The sequence below is a fragment of the Sinocyclocheilus anshuiensis genome, unplaced genomic scaffold (genome assembly GCF_001515605.1).
Source record: "Sinocyclocheilus anshuiensis isolate Anshui unplaced genomic scaffold, SAMN03320099.WGS_v1.1 scaffold224, whole genome shotgun sequence".
NCBI lineage: Eukaryota > Metazoa > Chordata > Actinopteri > Cypriniformes > Cyprinidae > Sinocyclocheilus > Sinocyclocheilus anshuiensis.
In genome coordinates, this window is record NW_015558577.1 from 304,435 (window position 1) to 328,075 (window position 23,641).

Consider the following 23,641-nt stretch of genomic DNA (forward strand, 5'->3'; position numbering starts at 1 on the left):
AGGGCACACTAATGCTCTTTAAAGCAACATTACTTTTGTGAGTAACTGGCAAACCGCGCTCCATTATGAAATGAATAGGAATCCTGTGGGCAACACTTACTGTATTGCATCTATTGTAATGTACTGAGCTTTTTTCATCAAGGTTTTGAATTCTGGTTAATGTCTGTGTGAATGACGAGTCTGCTAGTCTATTGCTCTCATCTAACAGACACCCGATAGCGAGTACCACAGCATTCAGAATCACCAATAAATAGTTTTTATTTATTTATTTTTTTTAAAGAAGTCCTTTATAATGCAAACACTGGAACATCTTGAAAAGAGTTTTACTGTGCTGACTGTCGTAAATTAATGCAACATGCTGTTTAAATGTTGAATTGACAATGACTTGACTGCTGTAATGGAGGAAAGAGTTTCTGTGAACTTACATTTTATTTATTTAACCTTTATTTAAGCAGGCAATTTAATTAAGAAAAAGTTCTTTAACAACTTAATATACACTCTAAAAAATGCTGGGTTAAATACAACCCAGTGCTGGGTAAAATAGGGACAAACCCAGCAATTGGGTTGTTTTGACCCAGCGGTTGGGTTACTACCCAGAAGGTTGGGTTAAACATATAACCCAACCGCTGGGTCAAAACAACCCAATTGCTGGGTCTGTCCCTATTTTACCCAGCACTGGGTTGTATTTTAACCCAGAATTTTTTAGAGTGTACTGTCTGTTTCTCAAATAAAGCTATCTTAAGTAGAAATCAAGTATAGTACATGTTTATAGTGCTTTTATAGTAATTTTCTTTTTTTTTTTTTCTTTTTTTTTTGTCCATCTCGGATTTGGCTTGGTCCCATCTGATACCCAATCTGTCAAAAAAGCTCTGTATTGGACCGATACTGAGTATCAAATTGGCAAATCGCAAATAAAGATTAAACTAAACCTAGTGGCACTAAGTGATATTGCACAAAATAATGTTTTTCAGTCCCTTTCAAGTCTCTTCCTCATCTTTAGTTGTTCAGAGAAACTGATTGTCCTGGCTTAAACCCATGCCTTGGCATGTTGGACCCCTCAAAACCATCCAGCCTCACAGCAGGAAAGCACCAGAGTCTAGAAATGGCTTGCTTTTAGCTGTCTCCACTCATTACGCTGGAAAAGTATTTCAGCATTGAAAAAAAAAGACACAGTTCACCCTTAATGTCTCCCCTTACAGAATGGCAGTAGTTCTGTGGTCCTGAGAGGCAGATCTGCAGTGATCTGCATGATGTTGCCTTCCATTTTTTACCAGTAATGACCGCTCTGCTTAGAGAGCCCAAGTCCTCCGAGAAGAGCGATGGAGATCGTGTCTATGTGCGGGGCTGCCAGCTGCTCCCATGTTTCTCATGCTGTCTGAGGTTTAATTTTCCCACTGCAGCACGTATGAGTAATGATATGAGGCAAAGAGCCCTCTTCTTTATCTTAATTTAATCCTAATTTACACAACAGCCAACTGCAATAGAGCACTAGCAACAGTGTGGGAGTACTGGAGTCCCACACCATATGATGGCAAAGATTGCAAGGTCTCGGTTTGGTGTTGTCAAGCGTGTTTTTACAGGCTCATCTGTCGACAAATACATCTACTACTTTGTTACTGGAAGTAGGAACCCTTGACTCTGTGCCCTCAGCCTCTGCCAAGATGGCCATTTAAGCTCTTAAAAAATGAATGCATGAGCGATAGAGAGGAAGATGGTGGGAGTAAATGCATAGATGAAAGTCGAGTTGCTGGTCTCTGGTTACTGTTGTTGCTCATTTGCACCTTGCATCTTCAAGTGTTGCATGAGCACTTTTGTTTGACAGAAGCTTTTCTCTTAAAAAAAGAATCAAATATCTAAAAAAAAACAAATTATATTTTACATGTGTATGTGTGACTATGTCTTGCAGTAGGGCTTCCATCTCATAAATGCTATTTTATATCTTACAATTATACTAGTGCTTAATTTAAACTCCCATAAACAACCTTTTTATTTTTTCTTTGATGCCTAAATATTCTTGCCTAGTTTTTCCTTCAGTTGCCTTATAAAAAATGTTTGTTGACTTGGACTAATTGGAATATTGGATATTTATTCCAACTGTGGTCTACAACATTTGTTCTTAAAGAATTTAGTTTTTTAAAAACATTGTATTAATACAACCAATATCTGCAGAGGTTTAATAGGAAAATTGACCATTTTGGTTTCTAAGTGTTTCTTGAGTTCCAAATCAATGCATTATAGTAGGCTCAAATTAGATTTTTGTTGCAAGTGAAGCTGTATTTAGTTTGAGTCGTTTCCCTTTTAAATGAAGCCATTTTCTTAATGGTTTTTTAAGGCTGAGGCCATGTTGTGCAATTTGTCCTTTCTGGCATTTTCCTAATTCGAGTAACTTCTACCAAATGACAGATGAATTAGCTCAAAAGTGCTATAGAGTTTGATTGGATGCATTTTATATATATGAAATATATTGAATGTGAATTGTGCAATATACGCAGACACTATCTACAACTGTTTTTCATTGTTTTTCCTTGCTCTCCGCAGCCCTATCACAACATGCCTTACATACTAGGTTGCCAAGCACAACACCTTAAATGAAAGCTTTGTTGTAACCACTTCAAATCAGTGGGTGTTTCCCTCTTCATGCTGCATTACTCCTTAAGTGGCTTACAAACAAAGGCAGGGTTATCCCTTGACCATTTACTCATTGTGCAAATCTAAGTGGAGAAGTACAATACTACTATAGGTCAACACAACTTGATGTACGCGGTTGTAGATTGTTGGGGGGAAAAATAATTTGACTTGTCTAAACAGATTTGTGTAAAACAGACAGAATTGCTGTGAATACTTAATGTAATGTGTAGATGTATGCTTACTGTTGGTATGACGTAGTTCTCAACTAACTTCAGTATCTTTATACCAAGAATCTGTTCAAGAAATTGAGTGACAAATAGTTACACATTTGCTTAGCAGTCAAAGGTCACAACTGTAATAAAGCTTGCTGGTGTTCATGTGAAAGGCCAGAGCATCGGTGCATCACACATGGCTTTCCTACACGCTACGTTTCTGTTCTGTTGAGTGTGAAAGGGACTTCAGAGAGTCCTCAATGCTGTGTTGTGCTCTGCTCTCGTGCTCACCATGAATATTGCATTAACACATTCTCCACCATATGTAGGCTAGGTGCCCTGGCTACTGCTGCAAGTGCACTCAGCATGCAGTGAGAGTCACTCCCTTGCCCTGACATGCCAACAGCAGCAGCTCTGTATTATGTACAGCAAACATGCTTGTAGTTTTGTTGACAAGCTCCAACATGGAAATTAGTAGAATATGTAGATTCACGTTTGGGGGTTCTAACTGCCACCCAGTGTACAGTTAAACACTCTTTGAAACTTGATATAAATAAAAATGCCTGTCTGCTTCCTTCCAAATAAGATGATTAAATTTGATATTTCATGCCAAATATCCCAGTAAGGGATCATCGTACCTTTTCTGAATGCCCTTTCCTAAGTGTTGATATTCAAACAGTCCAGTTGGCCTGACTGATGATCTCAATGATGTTAGCATGCTTGGATCGATGTTCGTGGCTTATGTGCTCATTACTCTCAAATTGAGTCTAGCCGGCTTTGACCCCAGGGACGTGGCTGAGGTGCCCCTTTAGCAGGCAATGTAGGTTACAGTATGAGTGGATTTCATTACATTGTGTACATTGTGTCGACATTCATTTTACATTTAAGCCTATCATGCATCTGCAGAAACTACTTTGTGATGGAGTGACTTTTGTAGGTAGTGTTTTGCTCCTTTTCTGCTGATTATTGAAGTTTGCCTTTCATGGTTATATAATTGCCTGCAGTCAGTGCACTGCAACAAAAAAACTGACTATAAATATATTTCTATCATGACAACTAACTAAGAATAGCTTAGCATGTAATGTATATGACAGTGTTAATGTATTTGGTCTTGGTGGACTAAATCTGCTATGCTGCTGTTGGGAATGGCATAAAGGAAAAATCACCATTAGCAGATCTAGACAGGTGGAGCTGGGGGAGGTGGAGGGTTTCTGATAACACACTGCAAGACCTGCTTACAGCAAACAGAGACAGACTATTTAAATGTTAGCTACCAGATTGCATTAAGGACCTATTAGTCTGCACCATATGGAGTTTCGTGAGAGAACTACACATTTATCAACATGATCTTTTGCAACAGACATTTAGGAAGCAGCACAAAAAAAATGATGTAATTCTGGAATTTTATTGCTCTGCAATTTAAGATTTACCCTCCAAAAATAAGTAATTTTTTTGTACCTTACACATTTCAATTCAGTGATAAATTTCAATGGAGTAATCTTTTTGTGGGTCATGTTTCGATCCTGTAGCAGTCTAGATTCTAGAATAAAGTGTAGATTCTGTAAGAATATGAGTGTTGTTTTAATCTTATGTTTGTAACAGAAAAAAGTTATAAGATTGTTGTTAACTTTTTTTGACACCCTCATGTAACAAAGAATTTTAGAGTGCTATTGAGTGGATCATGTCATGATGTATTGTAATGGCTTCAAGTTGTGGACTGTATATTTTCTTGATTTGGGCCATACCCCTCAAAATGTCTGTGTGCAACCCAACCCTGTTTGACCCTGAACTCATGCGCTGACCTTGCTTTCACACTTTAGTGAGTTGGGCTTTGGCTGCTTAAGTTCTACACAATCTTTTATTACCCAGCAATTTTCTAAATATTCCTGTCTTAATGTGCACTTATCTCTGAGCAGCTGGCCCTTCTGCTAACTTGGATAAAACATTCAGAATTTTTTTCAAAATTGATTTTTGTCCCAACCAACAATGAGCGAGCAACTGTTTAGGTTACAGGAATGCAATATAATGACTACCGTTGAAATTGAAGACCTATAATGTTACTAGGGCAACCTTTTCACAAAAGGACAATTTTAAGAATGTACTAGAATGTACAATTTTAACAATGAATGAGACTTAAGCTTTCAAGTTTCAAAAAGAACAAAAAAAAGCATTATAATATAAGTCCATTGGATTGACACTATATTCTAAAGATTTTTAGTGAACAACTACTTACATTTTGGTATGTTCCACACATAAATAGTGCAAATGTACAGTAAATACATTTTAAATTTCTCCTTTTTTGTAACAAAATAAATTTGTACAAGATGGAGGAAAAATATGACGCTTATATGTTTGTTTGTTTTTTGTATTACTGTAATGGTCAGGTTCAGGTTTCTTAAAAGGTCATCTTAAATTTTTGTTTTCATACAATTTCCCCATCTTGTATGAATTATGACTGGATTAGACAAGTGACTAAATCTTTCATGTTAAAATTAGTTTTAGTTCTAACCAACCACAGCAATGCTGTATTTCTATTTAAGTGTAGATGGAAAATGCCTGATTAAAATGTATAATATTCTTGTTCGTTTTTTTTTTGGATGCATAGCTGATTATTAAACCTAGCTGAAAAGTCGCTGAATGTCACAGTTGTCCCTGTGAAACCGGCATCATTTGGGGAGCTTGAAAAAGAGTCAGCACTGCTGTTAGTCATCTTTAATGTTTACCATCTCTCTTTTACCTGGACAGCAGCCACTGCCTGAGCTGAAAGAGGAATGTGTTGCTTTGAGAGCCTTGCGATATGGTTGGAATTTCCCCAAAAAGGCTGCCGCAAACAAGACCGACATGGCAGGCATTCCCTTTCTCTAATTGGGCTTTCACAATCAAAGAGAAATCTTTTTTCAAACTGTCTGGTAGAATTTCTCCAGTACTTGAAAGCAACTGGACGTGCTTTTCCATTTGAATCAGACTCATAATTGAAGCGTGGCAGAGGAGACTGAAAAGATGTCCTTGTTAAGCAATCAAACGGTGTTTTGAACTGAAGATCCAGCCCCAGATCGTGACTGCAGTAATTAGAGAGCTTTTTGGTTATATTTGGAAACGCATTCATGCTTGTCTCTGGAGGGAAAAGCTGCTGCTTCTCTACTGCAGTGCATCAGCTGTTCACCTTCAAGCTGGATTTCCTGTTTTAAACACATTAAGGTCTATAGCATCAGAGCAAAACAACAAAAGAAAGTGGATCACTGCTGAAAAATCAACCGACGCATGTTGGCCCTAAACTATTTAGCCATTCAGACAGTGACACAATTTTTTCATTTAAAAAATGTTTTAAGTCATGCACTTACAATGGAAGTCTATGAGACATGAAACGAATAAACATTAAAGGGGTCATATGGTGCGATTTCAATTTTTCTTTTCTCTTTGGAGTGTTACAAGCTCTTGGTGCATAAAGAAACTGTTTCAAAATTATATTTTCCAGACTTTAATGTCATTCTTAGTATGCAAGTTTTAGAATTATATGCCAACATTCTCTATGCAGTTAAACCTTATTAACGATTACTAGAAGTTAATACTGCTAGAACTGTAGTTCTAAAAGAGAACTCAAATTTGATAATTTAAAAGACAAAGCAACATTTAGATTTGTTAATAAGCCATTTTTGTTTGTTTTAACAAACATCATAATTGCAGTTAAAATTTGTACTTGGAGCCCACAATTAGTAATGTACAGTTTACTAACTGCATCACAACCATTTTACTATTAGAGAAAGATCATTTGATCCTATTGATGTTTCCCAGTGTGCTCTACAGGGACGAGGCTGTCTTGGTGACTAAGGTTACACACAAACACACACTTCCTCATGGTAATTATCAGATCTTTATCTTATCTACAATATTTCGGGGCAGTGCCCTTGAAAGTGTGCTGATAAAAACCATGGCGAAATCACACAGCACTTAGAATGACTCTTTGTTTTACATTTCAGTGCTTCCCACAGCTATCCCCAGATTTGTGTTGAGCTTGTTTTAATCTCCATAGCTCTTGTTGAGCTTATTGTTGTGCTTTTGAAAGAAGTGTATTTACACTCAGAGAGCTGTCTGTAGCCACCTCGGCTGAGCCCAGACCTCTCTCAGCAGGATAATCTGCAGTCTGATCTGCTCACCCCCTACATAGCAGCCAGCTCTGTCGTCTTTGTGATGTACAGCGAGTGGGGGAGGGGCCCTCGCTCCTGTCTCCCCATGTATGGACTAGTTCTCTGTGAGCTGAAGAGGCCCTGAGTGCTCATGTTTATACTGAGTCCCCACAGGCTTTGTGTTTGCCGGCTATAAGATTCACACTTTGAGAACAGCACTCGTGGAATTTTATGTTTTTTTGAAGAGTCTGAGGAAGCACCAGTGAGGATTTCTGACATGTCTGATGTTGTTGTTGCCATTGTTTTGCTTCCCATAGTGCCTCAGAAAAAAACGTGGTAATTTTACATTTATAAGCCCATTTCACCCTTATAAATGTGAATTGGCATTCACTGCCCATTTTATTTCCCCATGTATTATTTTATTTCCCTAATTATTTCTTTGTTAAATGGTGTGAATGGCAAGGAAGTGGTGAAAGGAGAGGGAAAAAAACTGCTTGGAAAAGTCTTTTTCTAGTTCACTGTGGTGGCACCGGAGATACAAATGTATGATAGGTATGTTTAGGTATAATTATTTATATATTTAAAATTATTTATATACAGCTGCAGTCATACGTTTATGAAGAACAGTTGCAGAATCTGTAAAATAATTAATGATATGTTAATAATTTTAACACTTTTTTTTTTTAAGTTGTTCATGAGTCGCTTGTTTGTTCTAAACAGTTAAACTGCCCACTATTCTTCAGAGATAATTCTTAATTCACTATTCACTAATTCACTATTCTTCAGAGATAATTCACTATTCACTGTTCACTAATTCACTATTCTTCAATAGTCCTGCGCATTCTTTAAAAAAAAAAAAAAAGAATCATAGAAAAAAAAAGAATTTGTCACTTCTTGAAAAAAAAAAAAAAGACTAAAAGGGGAAGTCGTGGCCTAATGGTTAGAGAGTCGGACTCGTAACCCAAAGGTTGCGGGTTCGAGTCTCGTACCGGCAGGGATTGTAGGTGGGGGGAGTGAATGTACAGCGCTCTCTCCCACCTTCAATACCACGACTGAGGTGCCCTTGAGCAAGGCACTGAACCCCCAACTGCTCCCCGGGCGCCGCAGCAAAAAATGGCTGCCCACTGCTCCGGGTGTGTGTTCATGGTGTGTGTGTGTGTGTGTTCACTGCTGTGTGTGTGCACTTTGGATGAGTTAAATGCAGAGCACTAATTCCAAGTATGGGTCACCATACTTGGCCACATGTCACGTCACTTCACTTCACTTCTTTGGTTTTCCAGCATCTTCTGCATATTTGAACCCTTTCCAGAAGTAACTAAATGATTTTGAATCGAGGGAAGTCATGGCCTAATGGTTAGAGACTCGTAACCCAAAGGTTGCGGGTTCGAGTCTCGTACCGGCAGGGATTGTAGGTGGGGGGAGTGAATGTACAGCACTCTCTCCCACCTTCAATACCACGACTGAGGTGCCCTTGAGCAAGGCACCGAACCCCCAACTGCTCCCCGGGCGCCGCAGCAAAAAATGGCTGCCCACTGCTCTGGGTGTGTGTTCACTGCTGTGTGTGTGCACTTTGGATGGGATAAATGCAGAGCACTAATTCCGAGTATGGGTCACCATACTTGGCCACATGTCACTTCACTTCACTTTTTCACTTTTGAAATCCATGTTTTCACACTGAGGACAATTCAGGGACTCATACACAGCTATTACAAAGGTGGAAAACATTTACTGATGCTCAAGAAGGCAATACAATCCATTAAGAGCCAGTGGGTATATGAAACAGTCGTAAAAATGTTTTTTTTTTAGAAAATATGTTTTAATTCGTTTTGTTTTTCTTTGTTTTAAGCACGAACCTCACAAAATTGTTAGATTATGCTTAAATGGCAAAAAGTAATTTGCCAGCAAGATGAGAAATTCAAGGATGATTTAGATATTTGAATATAAATCTTTTTACTGGCAATTTAGATATTTTTTTACTGGAAAACAAGACAAAATAGTGATTTTTTTTTGTGCTTCTATGGCTCTGTGTGTCTAAATAGAAACCATACATCGCGGAGTGCACTCATACTCTGTAAACACGTTTACTTGTAAAAGCAGTGGCTGTGTAGAGGTGTGCGATACACTCCTCCGATGGACTCTGCGTGTATTAATGCTTTGTGGCGTTAGACTGGCAGGTTTCCAGGGCTGCTCAATGAGGCAGCACTCAGTCTGCCGAGCTCTTTCTGCCTCACGTCACTCTGTTTATTCTTCCCTGCAAACCAGCTGAGCTTCTGGAGTATACTCCATCAGCTTCTATCTCTGTACTGTGTCCACAGTTACCGTGCCAGTCAATACCTTAACACCCAACACATAACCTTCCAACCCGAGAACCCATTTTGATGATTACCAAGAGCATTTAATTCCACTGTCTGTGCGCACAGCCTTTGGGGAGCCAAACTGACCCAGTTTCTGTGCGAGTCCACGTTTAGACCGGCTCCGTGGGCTAAAATCATCTATCCTTGATCTCACCCTCATAAACAAACAACCAATATATATCATCCTTTGCTGCTTTCCTGTGCCTTGAATTAGTAGTGCTTTTAAGCTACAAACATAACTTGTTTTTTTGTGTGTGTGTCCTGGTAGCTGATTTATAATAAGTTATCTCAGAGTTATATACTAACCTAGTCGTTCTCATCTGGTGGATCACGACCCTACAGTGGATTGCAGGTCTGTTCTTTAGGGCTGCACACTACAGGGCAAAACAATTAAACAATAAAATGCATTTAATTGTGTAGTAATGCTTCTTTTAAAAGGGCATTAAGAAAGCTTCCAGTGTCGTTTGTTGTTGATGTCAAAGACAAAGCTACTGCAGTTAGCCCAGTCCAAACATAAACCATTTGACATCTTCTAATCCTTGAAAATCATGAACAAAACTCTGCAAGGTTTAAAAAAAATAGTAGTTACTAGGTCTGTCCATCAACTTTTAAATTTCAGTTGAATTAATTACGTGATAATACAATCAGTGAAGCAAACTGATTGGATTTTTTGCTTAGAAAAGGCACCAAATTAAGATAGTTCAGAGATATTATTATATAAAAACATTATCGTGGCGAATAAATAAAACATTGATTAGACATCAGTAAAGTGGCTCTAGAGATTTATTTAAAATTTTCCTATTTGTACACATTGCAGATAGACATCTTTAGGAGGTTTTAATGTTTTTCAGCATCTCACGCCATGAATGCCAAATTTTCAAAATGCATGAAACTGAAATTGAGAAGACTGAGCGTTTCGAAACGAGAAGACGTTAGAATTTATAAAACTGAGACATTTAAAAACCAGAATCCCGATGCTGCGTTTTTGGGCTGTGCAATAATGAATTTGACTGTTACATGTAGAACTCTTTACTTGTTTAATATGGTTGAGATCTGGTTTTAAAAAGGTAAAATGTGTTTACTGATTGCTTAAAAAATGTCTATGACTACACCAGTAATGTCACAAATAAAGTGTGCATTCCTAATCATTGTCTTATTTTTGCAAAAATCACCATTTACGGCAAAAATAACTTCCTCTATACCTATATATAAATACAGGCATCACTAAGTTTTGCATTTTGAGTGCTGTGGTCTGTCTTTCCTCCTGAAAGTGCCAAATGACTGTCTTCTCAAATACACTCCTGAAAGACATGGATCCGCGTTGGTAATTTGCTGCAAAAATGCTGCTTAACAGCTAATGCAGAACTGATTTTTGAGAAGCTTTTAAGCCCATTACTTTCCACTTTCCACCAAACCATAGACAGATAGAAAATAGAAGCAGTGTCACTAGTGGTTTGGAGTTTTTCTAATCCTACTAATCCTTTCTGGATATCAGCATCAGCCATTTGAAAAAAATGCATATCTGTCTGCTGATTTTAACCCTATATAGGGTTAGTGAAGCGTAATTGAGTTGTGAGTCATTTTCCTGCTGTATTGAATTGTTAACCTTAAATGTTTTAATACATGTCGTGACAACCAACCGTTTATCAGTTTTCCTCCCCCACTGCCAGGTAATATAGCTGAGTGTGTGTGTGTGTGTGTGTGTGTGTGTGTGTGTGTGTTCGCTCTCTGGCTTGTGCTTAAATAGAGGCACAGCCATGGCGGTGAGTGCAACCAGTGCTTAGCCTCTGCAGGAAGATGTCAGGCAGGGCAAGCCAGCTGAGTGCAAGCCCTGGATACGGTCAGAGACAGATGAAAATGTGTGTGTGTCTGTGTGTGAGGGGGTAGTGCAGCTCAATTTCCATTTTTATTAACAATCCTGTTACCTCTGTCAGGGAGACGGATGGACGGGAGCTGGTAGATCAATGTCACTCTCCCTCCAGCATGCCAAAGAGCCAGCACAAGCACACCATTAACTGCTTCCTGTCCTACCCCTGCTCTGTGCTCAGCCCACAAGGAAGGGCTATAAATACTGCTTATGTTACCTTTCTCAAGGTCTTATCAAAGGAGCTATAGTCTTTAACAGGCACTACAATGCGATTTATTGCCATTACACTGCAGGTAATTGATTGTTCAAGTGCTCGCTGTTAACTTAATTAGCGGTGTTTTCGAAGGCAAGCAGGACTATTGCTATTGCTCTTATGGGGGATTAGTGGTTTGTTCATATGCCTAAATCTAAGTGTTAAACTTTGGTTCATAACTCATTCTGTTTGTGCTACAGACATTAATTTATGCCTTAAATCATGTGCCTTGTTGAGAAGAGGTGTGCTCTTACATTTGTAAGCAGTCTGGCTTAGAATTTTTACCTTGTGGATGAAAAAAACAGGTGTAAAAATCCCATTAAGTTTTATAGAAGGAGGGATCCATGGCCATCTAGTGTTTTTCCGATAAGCAAACACCATAGCAGCAGCATAGTTCCACACTAATAATCAAGCAGAACACCCTAGCAATATACTGAATACTGTAGCAACTGTATAGCAACGTGCTAAAAACCACCCACAACACTACTTAAGTAACTGTAAAAATCTAGTTTATTAACTTCTGGTGCAAAATCTGTGCAGTTGTTCTGTTTATTTTACTGTAGTTTTTCATGCTCAACAGAAATTACTGCAGGAAGATGAACAGTTGGAGAAGTGTTCGGAAAACCCTCTCCTGCTGGTTTTTTTATTTGTGCCTCACTCACGCCAACAAGAAGAGGACCCCTGGTAGTTAGTGGGGATAATTTCTCCCAGAGAGCCATTCACTCTGACGTCTCAAACTGTAACAGCACAAACCATGATGGATTTTGCATGCACGATGATGGCTTTAGATGTGTTTGCAAGAGGCTGTGTGTGCGCTTGGCTATATCTCATGAGACTGCTACAGGAGTGCATCTGCTGATGAATACTGAGCTTGTCTATTCAAACTATTATTTTGGGGAAAGGTCTGGATCCCTTCCCTGCTGAAAAGACCAGCAGAATCACCGAATCGTGAGCGTGAGATACTGCTGTGCTGATGTCAGTTCAGGCTTCATGGAGGGACCTGACGATCACTTCAACCCCCACAACTGTATGACCCATCTTGAGAGTCCTTATTTGCTAGCTGTAGCCTGACATGATTGCTGTCCCCACCAAGCTTCTTAACTAGCTTCACCACATAGATATCCTTTGTTAACCAGCTTTTATGCTCTTAAAAATGTAAGTTTTTAATTGGCATCCATGGGACCTTTCAAAAGCGCAAAAGGTTCTTAATAGTTGAAAAGGGTTCTTTAGATTATTATAATGTTCTTCACACTCAAAAATGGTTCTTTTAAGAACTGTTCATTGAAATGTTCTTCTGTGGCACAAAATGGTTCTTCTATGGCGTCACTGTGAAACCTTTTGGAAACTTTATTTTTAAGAGTGTATGCTGGTTGACCACATTTACCAGCCAATGTTTGCTGGTGAACAACATGATTATGTTGGTCCACAACCACCAAACCTGAATAAACCAACCAGGACCAGCATGGCACATGTCTAAGCTGGTCTTTTCAACTGGGCAAACCCCTGCTTCATTTCCTGTTGATGCACAGAACACTGTCGACCTTAGTCTGGGTGTACGCCATATTTGATATATTCTTATATTTTCAGCATATTTTGATCAACGTGTCTTTCCAAAAAAATGCAGAGGACAAAAATCTCAGGAGAGCAAGGAACAACTTATTGTTAATATCTGTCCCTCACAGCCTCACATCATATTAAATATTAATCTACCCCGACTAAGGTATGAACAGTATGTGATTTTGCCTATGTTTTACCATCTTCATTTGTTCTCTCTTAGTCTAGCTCTGTACAAGCCCACACACACACACGTCTCCATTTGCCCTTGCAGCAGGGAAGGTTCAGCTTGCCCTCCCCCCAGAGAGCAGTTTTGCACTTGAGCTGACCGTTAAACATGCTTTGCTGGGTTGCTATAGTAGGGCTCAGCACAAAGGCACTGGTCCTGACCCCCGAGCGGCTGTTAGCAGGGCTCCTGCGGTCTCTGGGAGAGAAAGAGAGGCGCCCACATCGAGCTTAAAGATTCTCAGGAAGCTGTCAGTGCTGACACATTTCTCCCTCTGCACTGCTGCACATATATGCAAATCTCAGCGCCTCAAAAAAAAACAGAGAACCAGATCAGCCTCAGTTTATTCCCCCCTTCTGTTTCTCTCTCCTCCTTTCTCTCATCCGCTTTCTTTTGCCGCTGCTCTGCTAATGAAAATTTTCTTGCCCTGCCTCCCCCTAACAGGAGAGAAGTGGAACAGAGAGCACAGCAGTGTTTGAGTGTGGGGGAGCGGTCATGTACTTAAGTGTTTCTCATTAATGAATGATAATGGAGCCATCATATCTCACGTAAAGAGCTCTGTGACTAATTGTGTTACACTGTTTGCTCAGAGAATCTGCCTGATCTCTCTTCCAGAGGCTTTAGTGAGTTACTGTCAACAACATATTTGTGAGATTTTCTCACCTGGATGTAGTTTTGACTCGTGGTGTGTTGCAGGATCGTCATAAAAAGAGACCGCTTTAATAAAATATACAGTGGTATCTGTAGCTTGTTAAAAAAAATAAAGTCTACTGTGGTACGATCATGTTTTTGAACATTGTTGGTCTTTGTTGGTATGTGAATAAGATGGTAGTTTGGTAGTTTGTCAACAAGCTAGAGCTACCATTGTGTATAACATTGTAGGGTTGAAACATTACTCATGCCTAATTATAATCTTTTGACAAGAGTCTAAAGATTGGTACTATGGCAGTACCACATATATTGTGGACATGGTATCATGGTAATACCATGGTATTCTTTGATACCTTGGAGTGCCATGCAAAAACACCAGTATGTTTCTTGATATCACCTTAAAGGGGAGCATACATGTACGAGAACAACAACAAAGGGCCTAATGGTGTGTTCACACCAGACGCGAAGCGAATATGCGCATCGCGTCATTCGCTCTAGATTACTCGCGGGATGTTTTTCGTGTCACTCGCGCGAAGAAAAACATAGCGCGATCAACCATGGTTGAGATAACTACATTTGCTGTTTTGTACCTGATGTGAAAGTCCCAAATACGATGGAAAGCCAAACGCCGACGTGTCTGGGTTCACAGCACCATCCAGAGGAGGATGAGTAACGTTAGGCTATTGATCCTGCATTAATGTGTGCGTTACATTTTACTACTGTATATACACTGATATAACTATTCTTTTTTATTATTGATAGCAGCATCTCTGTAGCCATGCTAATAAAATACAACTACCACTACAACTGATTTTAATTGTTTTCTATGCTCCAGACCTATATCATAACAGACGGCTACAATAATGCTCTCGTCCATTTTCTGATTCAACCGGACGTGTCCATAAGCTCTTCGCTGATTGGCTTGTACGAGAACGCGTCATGCAAATTTTCCGCTCAAGTTTAATTGTTTTGAACTTGCGTGGAAGGCGCGATTGAGGCGAATATCGCGCGTTCGCGGCAAATACGTCGCCCGGCGCGAATTCGCCTCTATTCGCGTCTTTGCATTGACTTTTAGCATCGACTTTTGTCGCTGCATGTCGCGAATCAGTTTTCTTACCGCTAAATACAAACATTTTGGAGGCAAAAGACTAAATATAATATAAATTGAATCCGTACATAAAAACAAAAATGAATGATGACGGCAAGGATTAGCCTCTCCTCCATCTTTCCGTCACTGCTGAGCTGAGAGGAAAACGATCACATGAGCTCTGTCTTCTTTCCTATTGGCTGTCGCTCCCGAAAGTCGCTATTCATTTGCATAAAGTTGAAGGATTCTGAACTTTGTCGCTTCACTGGACACGCCCAATCCATCACCAACGGCCGCTGTCGCTCGTGTCGCCGGAAATCGCCAGCTTTCCATTGAAACGAATGGGATCGTGTCGCTTTGTCGTTGCGTGTCGCTTGTAGTGTGAACGGGGCTTTTGTATGTAATCTACTCACGTGAATAATTACATTTGCGTTTGGTGTGAACACACAATTAGACAGAACCTTTTGGCACTCCATACTTTACTTCCATGATTTTGATAGATAGATAGATAGATAGATAGATAGATAGATAGATAGATAGATAGATAGATATGTTTTGTACATTATCTGGGTAGATTCTGCTTATAATGTCTACATTGCTATAGGGATCAGAGTGAGTATGGCTGTGATTGAGAATGAGTTTAGTCAAGGCTCCAGCAGTAGCCCTGGATCTTTGCTTAGCCCCAGGCTCTTGCGCTGACAGAGAGGGGAGGTGATTAATTGCCTCGGAGGGAACAGTTGCAGGAATTATTAATGGCTGCAGGATTAATCTGTTTTCTCTGTTTGGCCCATTAATATGGGCGACCCTGGTGGCTGGAAGATTTTTCTCTTGGTCTGGAGCTCCCTGGCAGCTCATAGGACTGAGTTGTGTCTTTCTTTTCATCAGTGTCTTTTCTTTGTCTTTCTCTTCATGTGTCTGGAAAATTCCCATCCTCAGCTGGCTGTTTCGGCTAACTCCAAACTCTGTGTGGCAGGTGGAATTGATTAATGTCACAGCATATTAGGGAAAGTGCTGTAGTGCACAGTGTGTCCCTGTTTCAACAGACCAAGCACTGCGATTCCTCTGTATACCTGTCCTCTGTGTGTGGGTTTGCATCTAAAATGGAAAAATGCAGTGAATTTTATGGAACATGTACTTCTCTCGGCTTTAACCCTCATACCCAGGCCTTAATGAATCTGTCACCACAGAAAGCTTTGCAGACGTTAAAATGATCATCTTTCACAATGTTCAACATGTTGCCTGACTCTTGCATGTTTTTTTTTTGTTTTTTTGTTTTTTAGATATTTTGATTATGGACAAACCCATTTTACTGTATTTAAGTACATTTAGCAGAAAGTTCTTAAGATGTCCACAGAATTCTGGCTGCCTTCATTCATAAAATTCTACTCATTGCTGGCCTCTTGAATGTTTGTTTGGTAGGTAATTTGGACAATGTGTTCACACCCTTTTTTTTTCTTTTTTTTTAACCAATAAAAGTGTTGCACTCTAAACCTTCTTCCAACAGATTTAAATCACACTTTCCATGTGGATCTATTCATACCTTTCATTTTTGTCCAATCCTGCAGCAAGGGAAGAAGTAGTTCAGTAAATTCTATACAAGTAAACCCGCTGAGAGTCTCTCTTTCTTTCCAGGAGCCTTGAGTGCATTGAATTTACTGCACTGTGGGAGCTGTAAGAGATGTGTCTGTGAGCATTCATGACATGCTCTAATCTTTAAGGTACTTAGAGTTAGGTTGGAAAAATGAGCTGGATTTCCCCAGACGGTGATGTGGTTCTCCCTTGACTCTGCTCTGCGTTATCCATGATTGAGACCTTCAGAGTTTGTCAGATCCGGAATTGAATAGTGATTTGTTTTCTTAGACTTTGACTTGGCACAATATCACATATAGAGCACCAAAATAAAACCTGTCTTTCTTTATTACATTATTACTTCTAGTCATTTATTCAAGTTCAACTTAACTCACTAACATGGATAATACCTCTAGAGCTAGATCACAACGCTCCAGCTGTCTGTGTTTATTACCCCTACTGAGTGCATGTGTTGATGTCCCTCCACCCACCCTTCACTGCCCATGGCTACAAGACAAACAGCCTTTTCAGGAACAGATATGATTGAATACAACAAAAACTAGAGAATGTTTTCCCCTGTACTGTTCCTTTGGGGATCTCCAACAATGAAATCCATCTTGAACATTTGTAATACCATTGGATTTCTGGCACTTGAGGTCTTCTGTGGACACCTAAGTGAAACACCCTTAAATGTAATCAAGGCTTTAATGAGATTAAAGAGACAGTTTACCAGAAAATGAAAATTCTGCATTGTCTAGAAAATTATGGGCCATCCAGTAATTACAACCTTAATACAATCAGCTAACTGATATTTCATGTGGTCTGGAGAAATTATAAAGTTTCATCAACATATCAGTAAAAGCTAATGTCATGTTTCCTTGTAATCTTACCTCTTGGAACAACAAAGGGCCAGAGACACAGCCTTGTTGCACTCCATACTTACATGCTTACATGATTATTAGGGTGTAACAATTTAAATTTCAGTCTTTTTCTCTCACAAACCTATTATATGACTTTAAATAAGAATTAAGGATATAGTGCACAAGTTGTACAGACCACTTTTATGGTATTTCTTTTTTACTTTTATTAGTGACTGCTCAATTTCTACTTTTGTTGTATGGAGAAGAAAAAATCACATTGGATATTCTACTCAGTTTTTTTAGCAACATGGAGAAGATTATTTTTATTTTCAGGTCTGTTGTTTTACATTCCAGTGGAGTCATTACAATTTACTTGCAAAAAATAAAATCTATTTTTAAATCTCCAACAAACAGTGGCAGTTCTTTGAATGAGACCAGTGGGGTTCTGTGTGAGAGTGTTTTTCCTAGACTATATGTAGTCCTGTAAGATGGGAAGATTGCATAAGTTCTGGAGTTCAGTCCTTGATCTGAGTGTAGGCAGCTGGAGAAAAGCCAGGTGTGTTAGATGATGGAGTTCCAGCAATGCTCTGGACACACTGCACCTATTATTGGGCTGGCTCCCTTGCTGCAGTATGGGTAATAAACTGCTTCACAGCAGCCCCCAACCAGAGCAATCAATGGGAAATGATCTTGCTAGATCGATGTCTGGGCTCTTAAAAGTTGCCTCACCAGCCAATGCAGAATGATGGGACTCAGTAGCTCAACGCAACCAGAAGTGCATCTACTGTTGAAATGCGTTTGTGCTGTGACATGTAATTATATAGAGTATATAATGTTTATATATCTCTTAAAGTTTTGATTAAAAATGATCCCGGAAAAGTCTTGACTGATTTTAAATATGCTTTTATTGCTCAGTATATGTTTAAAAAGTGTGTTTTATAAAATATAAAGAACTCTTTCTCTTCGTTGTTGACCTGATCTGATCTGTTCATTTATGTCTTGGCAGTGTGAAATTCTCTTCTTACTGCGTTGTGACATCTTGCTTTGAAATAGCAGATACATGTTCTGAAAGATTGTTTACAGGTTTTTGCTTCCCTAGAGTCAAACAAAAAGGCAACAACTGATAAGCTGGCTTTAGTGTATGTTGTGTTACGTGACTCAAATTTTGGTCAGGTAACAGCTTTCATCAGTATGAGCTGTTTGAAGTGAGTCAGATTTTGCAGTCAGAGGTTGACAGATGCTACCGCTGTACATCTTGCTCTGAATGCTGCCAAATCATCTGAAAAAGTGGCCAGCTAAGATCAAGGGTGGAATTGAAAGTCTTTGCTTTCCCACAGAATAGAGATGCTGATGCCAGCCAGATCAGCATCATCTCCTTTCCTATCGATTGAGTGGCTCCAGTTTCAGAAGTGAAGACTGCTCAGAGCTTTGTGCAGGCAGCTCTTAGCCACAGTAATACAGCATTAGGCATCACAAAATCTCACCCCTGAAGGATCTGACCGAACAACTGACCCTAGCCCACAGATCATACGGATCATATTTGCTTGAGACTTGCCCTAGTAAAAAATTTATTTATTTAAAATACATTTATTTCATACTAATTACAGTTACAATTTATTAACATATTTACTGACATATCGCTCGAGACTTACTGATATAAAAATTATAATTAAACTTTATTTAGAGTACTACTTTTATTTCTTAAAAGTAGTATTTCTTAATATTAAGCCTAAAATGTGTTTTAATGTCACTGCTGACGAGGATTGTATGATCTTTGAATAATATCAATGACTTTAAATGCAAAATATTTAAAGTGTATCTAAAGTATACTTACAATAGTTCCATTTTAGCACATACTTCAGTATATCTTTAGTTGGACTTCCTCACAATTAAAGTGCATTAACTACAAAATTAGTTGTACAAATTTTAGCAGACTTTAAGTAATTACACAAATATGTAATAAGTAACTTTATTAATTACACAAATATGTAAATGTGTAGTATATTTAGCATGAAATAAATGTATTTCAAATACATTTTAGTATATTTAGGATAACTAAAGAAGATATTGTTTTACTGTAAAAAATGTGAATAATTAAATGTTTAATGGCATTTTTGGATGCAGGTACACTTTCACTTAATTTGAGATTAAAATTGCTTCCTTCTCATCTCATCAGTTATTATATGGTAAAAGTTATTTATCGAAGCTCAACAAATATGACATACCATTTATGAGTGAAAAACTGCTACAGCATCAATAAAACATCTTTATTACATATTTATTTCCTTACAAGATTAACAGAATGCATTAGAACTGCATTTGGAGAGAAAAGACATTTGGACCGATTAAAAATTCGAAAAAATAAATAAATAAGAGATTAGACATGATGGAATATTTTAACCTATTGACATACCTACAGATGGTACTACCGTACATTGTACAACAGTGCAACTTTTTCACGGGTCTTCTCAGTAACAAATTACATGAATTATGTTGCACGTCATTCTAGGAAGAAAATTATAGCTCTCAGAGCTGTTTTCTAAATGCTAGTTGGTTGTGAATCAGAATTTCTTGCTCTTCTCATGCAACAGATGGGCTATTCTGTGAACACATCATCTAGATTTAAACCTGTCCCTGAGTAATCATGTGTTAGTGTGACATTTACAGCACTGCAATCCCTCTATGTATGATGAGAAAGTGTGAAAAAGGTGTTGGAAGTGTGAATGTGTGTGTAAACCGATTCATAAATTCTCTCTTCCTGCAGGGCAGCTTTTCGTTGTTTGACAGGGAGCTTTGAAAAGGTCACTGGGACTTGAATCACCATTAACCTCACCCCTCCCCATTCTCTCACACAGGGAAACTGGAGAGCCAGAGCCACCAAAGTGCCAAGAAGTGTTTAATGCAGCCAGCGTGACCTGAACAAAGCCACGGCGGCCAAGAGACGAGGAACAGAGAGTCCCTGTGGAAGCCTCACGTTGGCCATGTCATGCTACAGTGGGAATCACCGTGTCACATATGGGACGTGTGGGACTAATGGTGACATCAGTAGCACGGCAAATGCACAATCATTCCCTGATTAAAAGGCTGAAGACTACTTGTGTATTGGTTCTTTAGTACATTTCAGTTGGAAAGCATTTTAAAATATAATTTATTTGTTATAATTTAGTCTTTTGGGTTATTTTGCGTATAATACTGCTGTATAATTAACCAGCTCCCTTTTAATCTCAATTGGATTTCCAGCTCATAAAGCAGACAGTCTGAACCTGAACCGGTTGGCTGAGCATGGAATTTTCTGCTTACTATAAAGAGGCAGTTGTGCTGGAGAGCTCATATTGGAGCTGCTCTTGTTATTTGGGCCACAATGGCTGTCAAAGCCAGAGCCTCTCAGGTTTTGGGCCTGCTGCTCTCAAAGTGATTGAGTGGCCTCTTTGTGACACAAGCATCTCTGCACCAGAAAGAGCAAATGACTGGCTCCATTAACGGTAGATTGCACGATGGGAACTGCATTAAAGTAGCCTGCCGTGTATTGAGCATGCATTTTCCTCTTCTTGTGCAAAACGGGGCATCGGTCTTTCTACGTATTTCAAATACATCAGCATGATAAATGATCAGCTAGCATCTGCAGTCTGTTGAATATATAGACTTTTCTGGATTGCGTTGTTTTTATTTTGGTTCATTTGTTATGTGTGAATCTTTCTTGGTAAATCTCACAAATATTAATTAAAATAAGTCAATTCCCACCAAATTCCCATTCCTGCCATGTGAAAAAAATGATCATTATCATTAATGTAATATAATAATGAAAAATCTATCCATCCGTCTATATATCTATCCATCTATCTTCCACAGAAAATCATGTAAGTAAAGTATGGAGTGCCAAAAAGTTCTGTATTAGGCCCTTTGTTGTTGTTCTTGTACATGCACCCCTTTAAGATGATATTAAGAAACATACTGGTGTTTTTGCATGGTTCTCCAAGGTATCAAAAAACACAATGGTATTACTATGATAGATTGAAATGCAGATTTATTTATTATATTTTATATTTCGCGGTAGTCTACTAACGATTGAGAGAGGAAATGTACTTGATTGTCAAGAAAATACTGTCACAGTGTACAAATAGGCATAATTTTTACTAATGCAGAATATATTTCATGTTATTTTTGAACTGAAATGTGACCTTACTTGAAGGTTTTCATAAGAGCCACCCTTTTACAACGTCTGTCACTTTGCTTCTTTTTTTTTCCATCATATTGTAATGTGCAATTAATTTTCAAAAATACAAATACTGTTTGAGTTTAAGATTAAACCTTTTGAAAACCCTCCCTTGCCTAAAGCCAGAGAGCAGCTAATCAAACTCGGTCATCTTAACCAGCTATGGGGTACTGGGCACTCCTTTGTGCCAAAGTACAAAAGACGTTTTCTGAGGAGTGCTGAAGAGCTTCCAAAATTCAGTTTCACAGAGCCGTTGTCGGCGGCGTGATCTTGGGTGGGCTTCGATGCATGGCCAATGCGTGGGATTTATAAATGAAAAATCTATACCAATAAAACAACAGTATTATGAAGTATTGAAACAAATTCCCTGCATTTGTTTAAACAAACAGTATGAGCTATTAAAAGCATGATTCAAGTGTGAAGGAGCTAATTATCTTATGAAAAGCTTATGTTTTTGCATTTGAATGAGGGGGCATTTTAAAAGAGGCTTAGGTTGTAGAAGGAATGTCAGCAGCAGGTCTTCCTGTTCCCAGTCAGCACTTTCCTTGCAGGCATTTCCTTCTCTTTCCACTGTTTGACAGGCCTCACTCTGTTAACCCCGAATAAAAGAAAGTGCAAATGAGCATACCTGTGGCTACAGACACGACGCTGCCACCCAGGCACCCAGAAAAATAGAGTGAAAAATTTCTCCCCATGGCTGAGTTTATGATGAAACCTGGAGCTGCTGGTCTGTTATCAGCCATTTGGAAACTAGCATTGTTTAGAGGAGCTTTCCAGCTGTGGAAATAGTGAGCGAGTAATAGCCTACCTGCACATCAACAAATAGCATTTTTACATTATTAAGAAATCTTTGAGTGTTAAAGATGCATGGAATGTAGGTGTTTATTTGCTATATTTAACACGTAAACTGATATGCATGGGTTTTTGTCAGTCTACTGCACAGTAGCAAAATGAGTTAAGTGCTAGATGTATGCCCTTTGTGTCTTTAGAAATGATCATTCCTCTCAATCATGTCAAAAGCAATGCTGTCAGTCATCAACCGAAAAGCAAAAACATTACAGATAAATCACTCACCAGCAATGTTACTGTACTACCAAATGTGTTTGATAATTTAACTCCTCCTCTTTTAAAGGGACTGTTCATCCAAAATGTAAATTCGGGCATAACTATTTCACCCTCAAATCAGTTCAAATTTGTACGATTTCTTTCCCTCTCTGAAAAAGGATATGTAGCAGAATGTTCATGCTGCTCATTTCCTATGAAACATATACATAATTGGCAACCCGATCCCACGGCAATTCATCCATATTTTACAAAGTGGCTAATTCGTATGAATTCGTACAACGTCACTCATATGAATTCGTACGTTTTTTGCTAAATCGTATGTATTTTACGAGTTCCCCAATTCGTTTGAATTTGTACGAATGACCTACCCCTAACCCCGCCCCTAAACCTACCCGTCACTGGGGTCTAGACAAATCGTACAAAATCGAACGAGTGAGGTCATGCGAATTCATATGAATTCGCCACCTCGTAGAATACCTATGAATTGGTTGTGAGATAGAGATGTAATTCCACATGCAAATTAGGTTTTAGAGCTACAATAGAGGGGAAGATTTTCAGTGAATCTCTGGAAACAAGAGTTTGGCAATAGAGTTTACGTAAATGTTTTCAGGTTTTTATGTTCAAAAGTCAGCCAGAATAACTAGATTGTGCACAAAAACGGAAACCAAATAAATAAGTAAATAAAAATATTTAATGCACTTATTTTTTCATTAAGTTGCAAAGGAAAAATTTCTTAAAATTTCTTATTTTAAAAAATGATTATCGACTATAGACATTAAAAAAGATTAAAATAAAAATATGCAATAGTATCTCAATACTAAAATAACACTGATTTGATCATTTATTATGATGGTAAAAAAGCACTGTCTGATCAAACTTATTTGTATCACCCATAATTAAGCAGACTAATTCATTTCTTAAAGTGACCCGAAAAGACACTGTTTTACAGTTATTAAAATGTAATCTTAGAATAGTTGA

At 38.6% G+C, this 23,641-nt stretch overlaps 1 pseudogene; it reads left to right on the forward strand.

Annotated features, from left to right (window-relative positions):
• The window catches only part of LOC107679701 (activating signal cointegrator 1-like), a 78,164-nt pseudogene extending 57,713 nt beyond the window's left edge, over positions 1-20,451 (forward strand).
• The last annotated feature ends 3,190 nt before the right edge of the window (positions 20,452-23,641 follow it).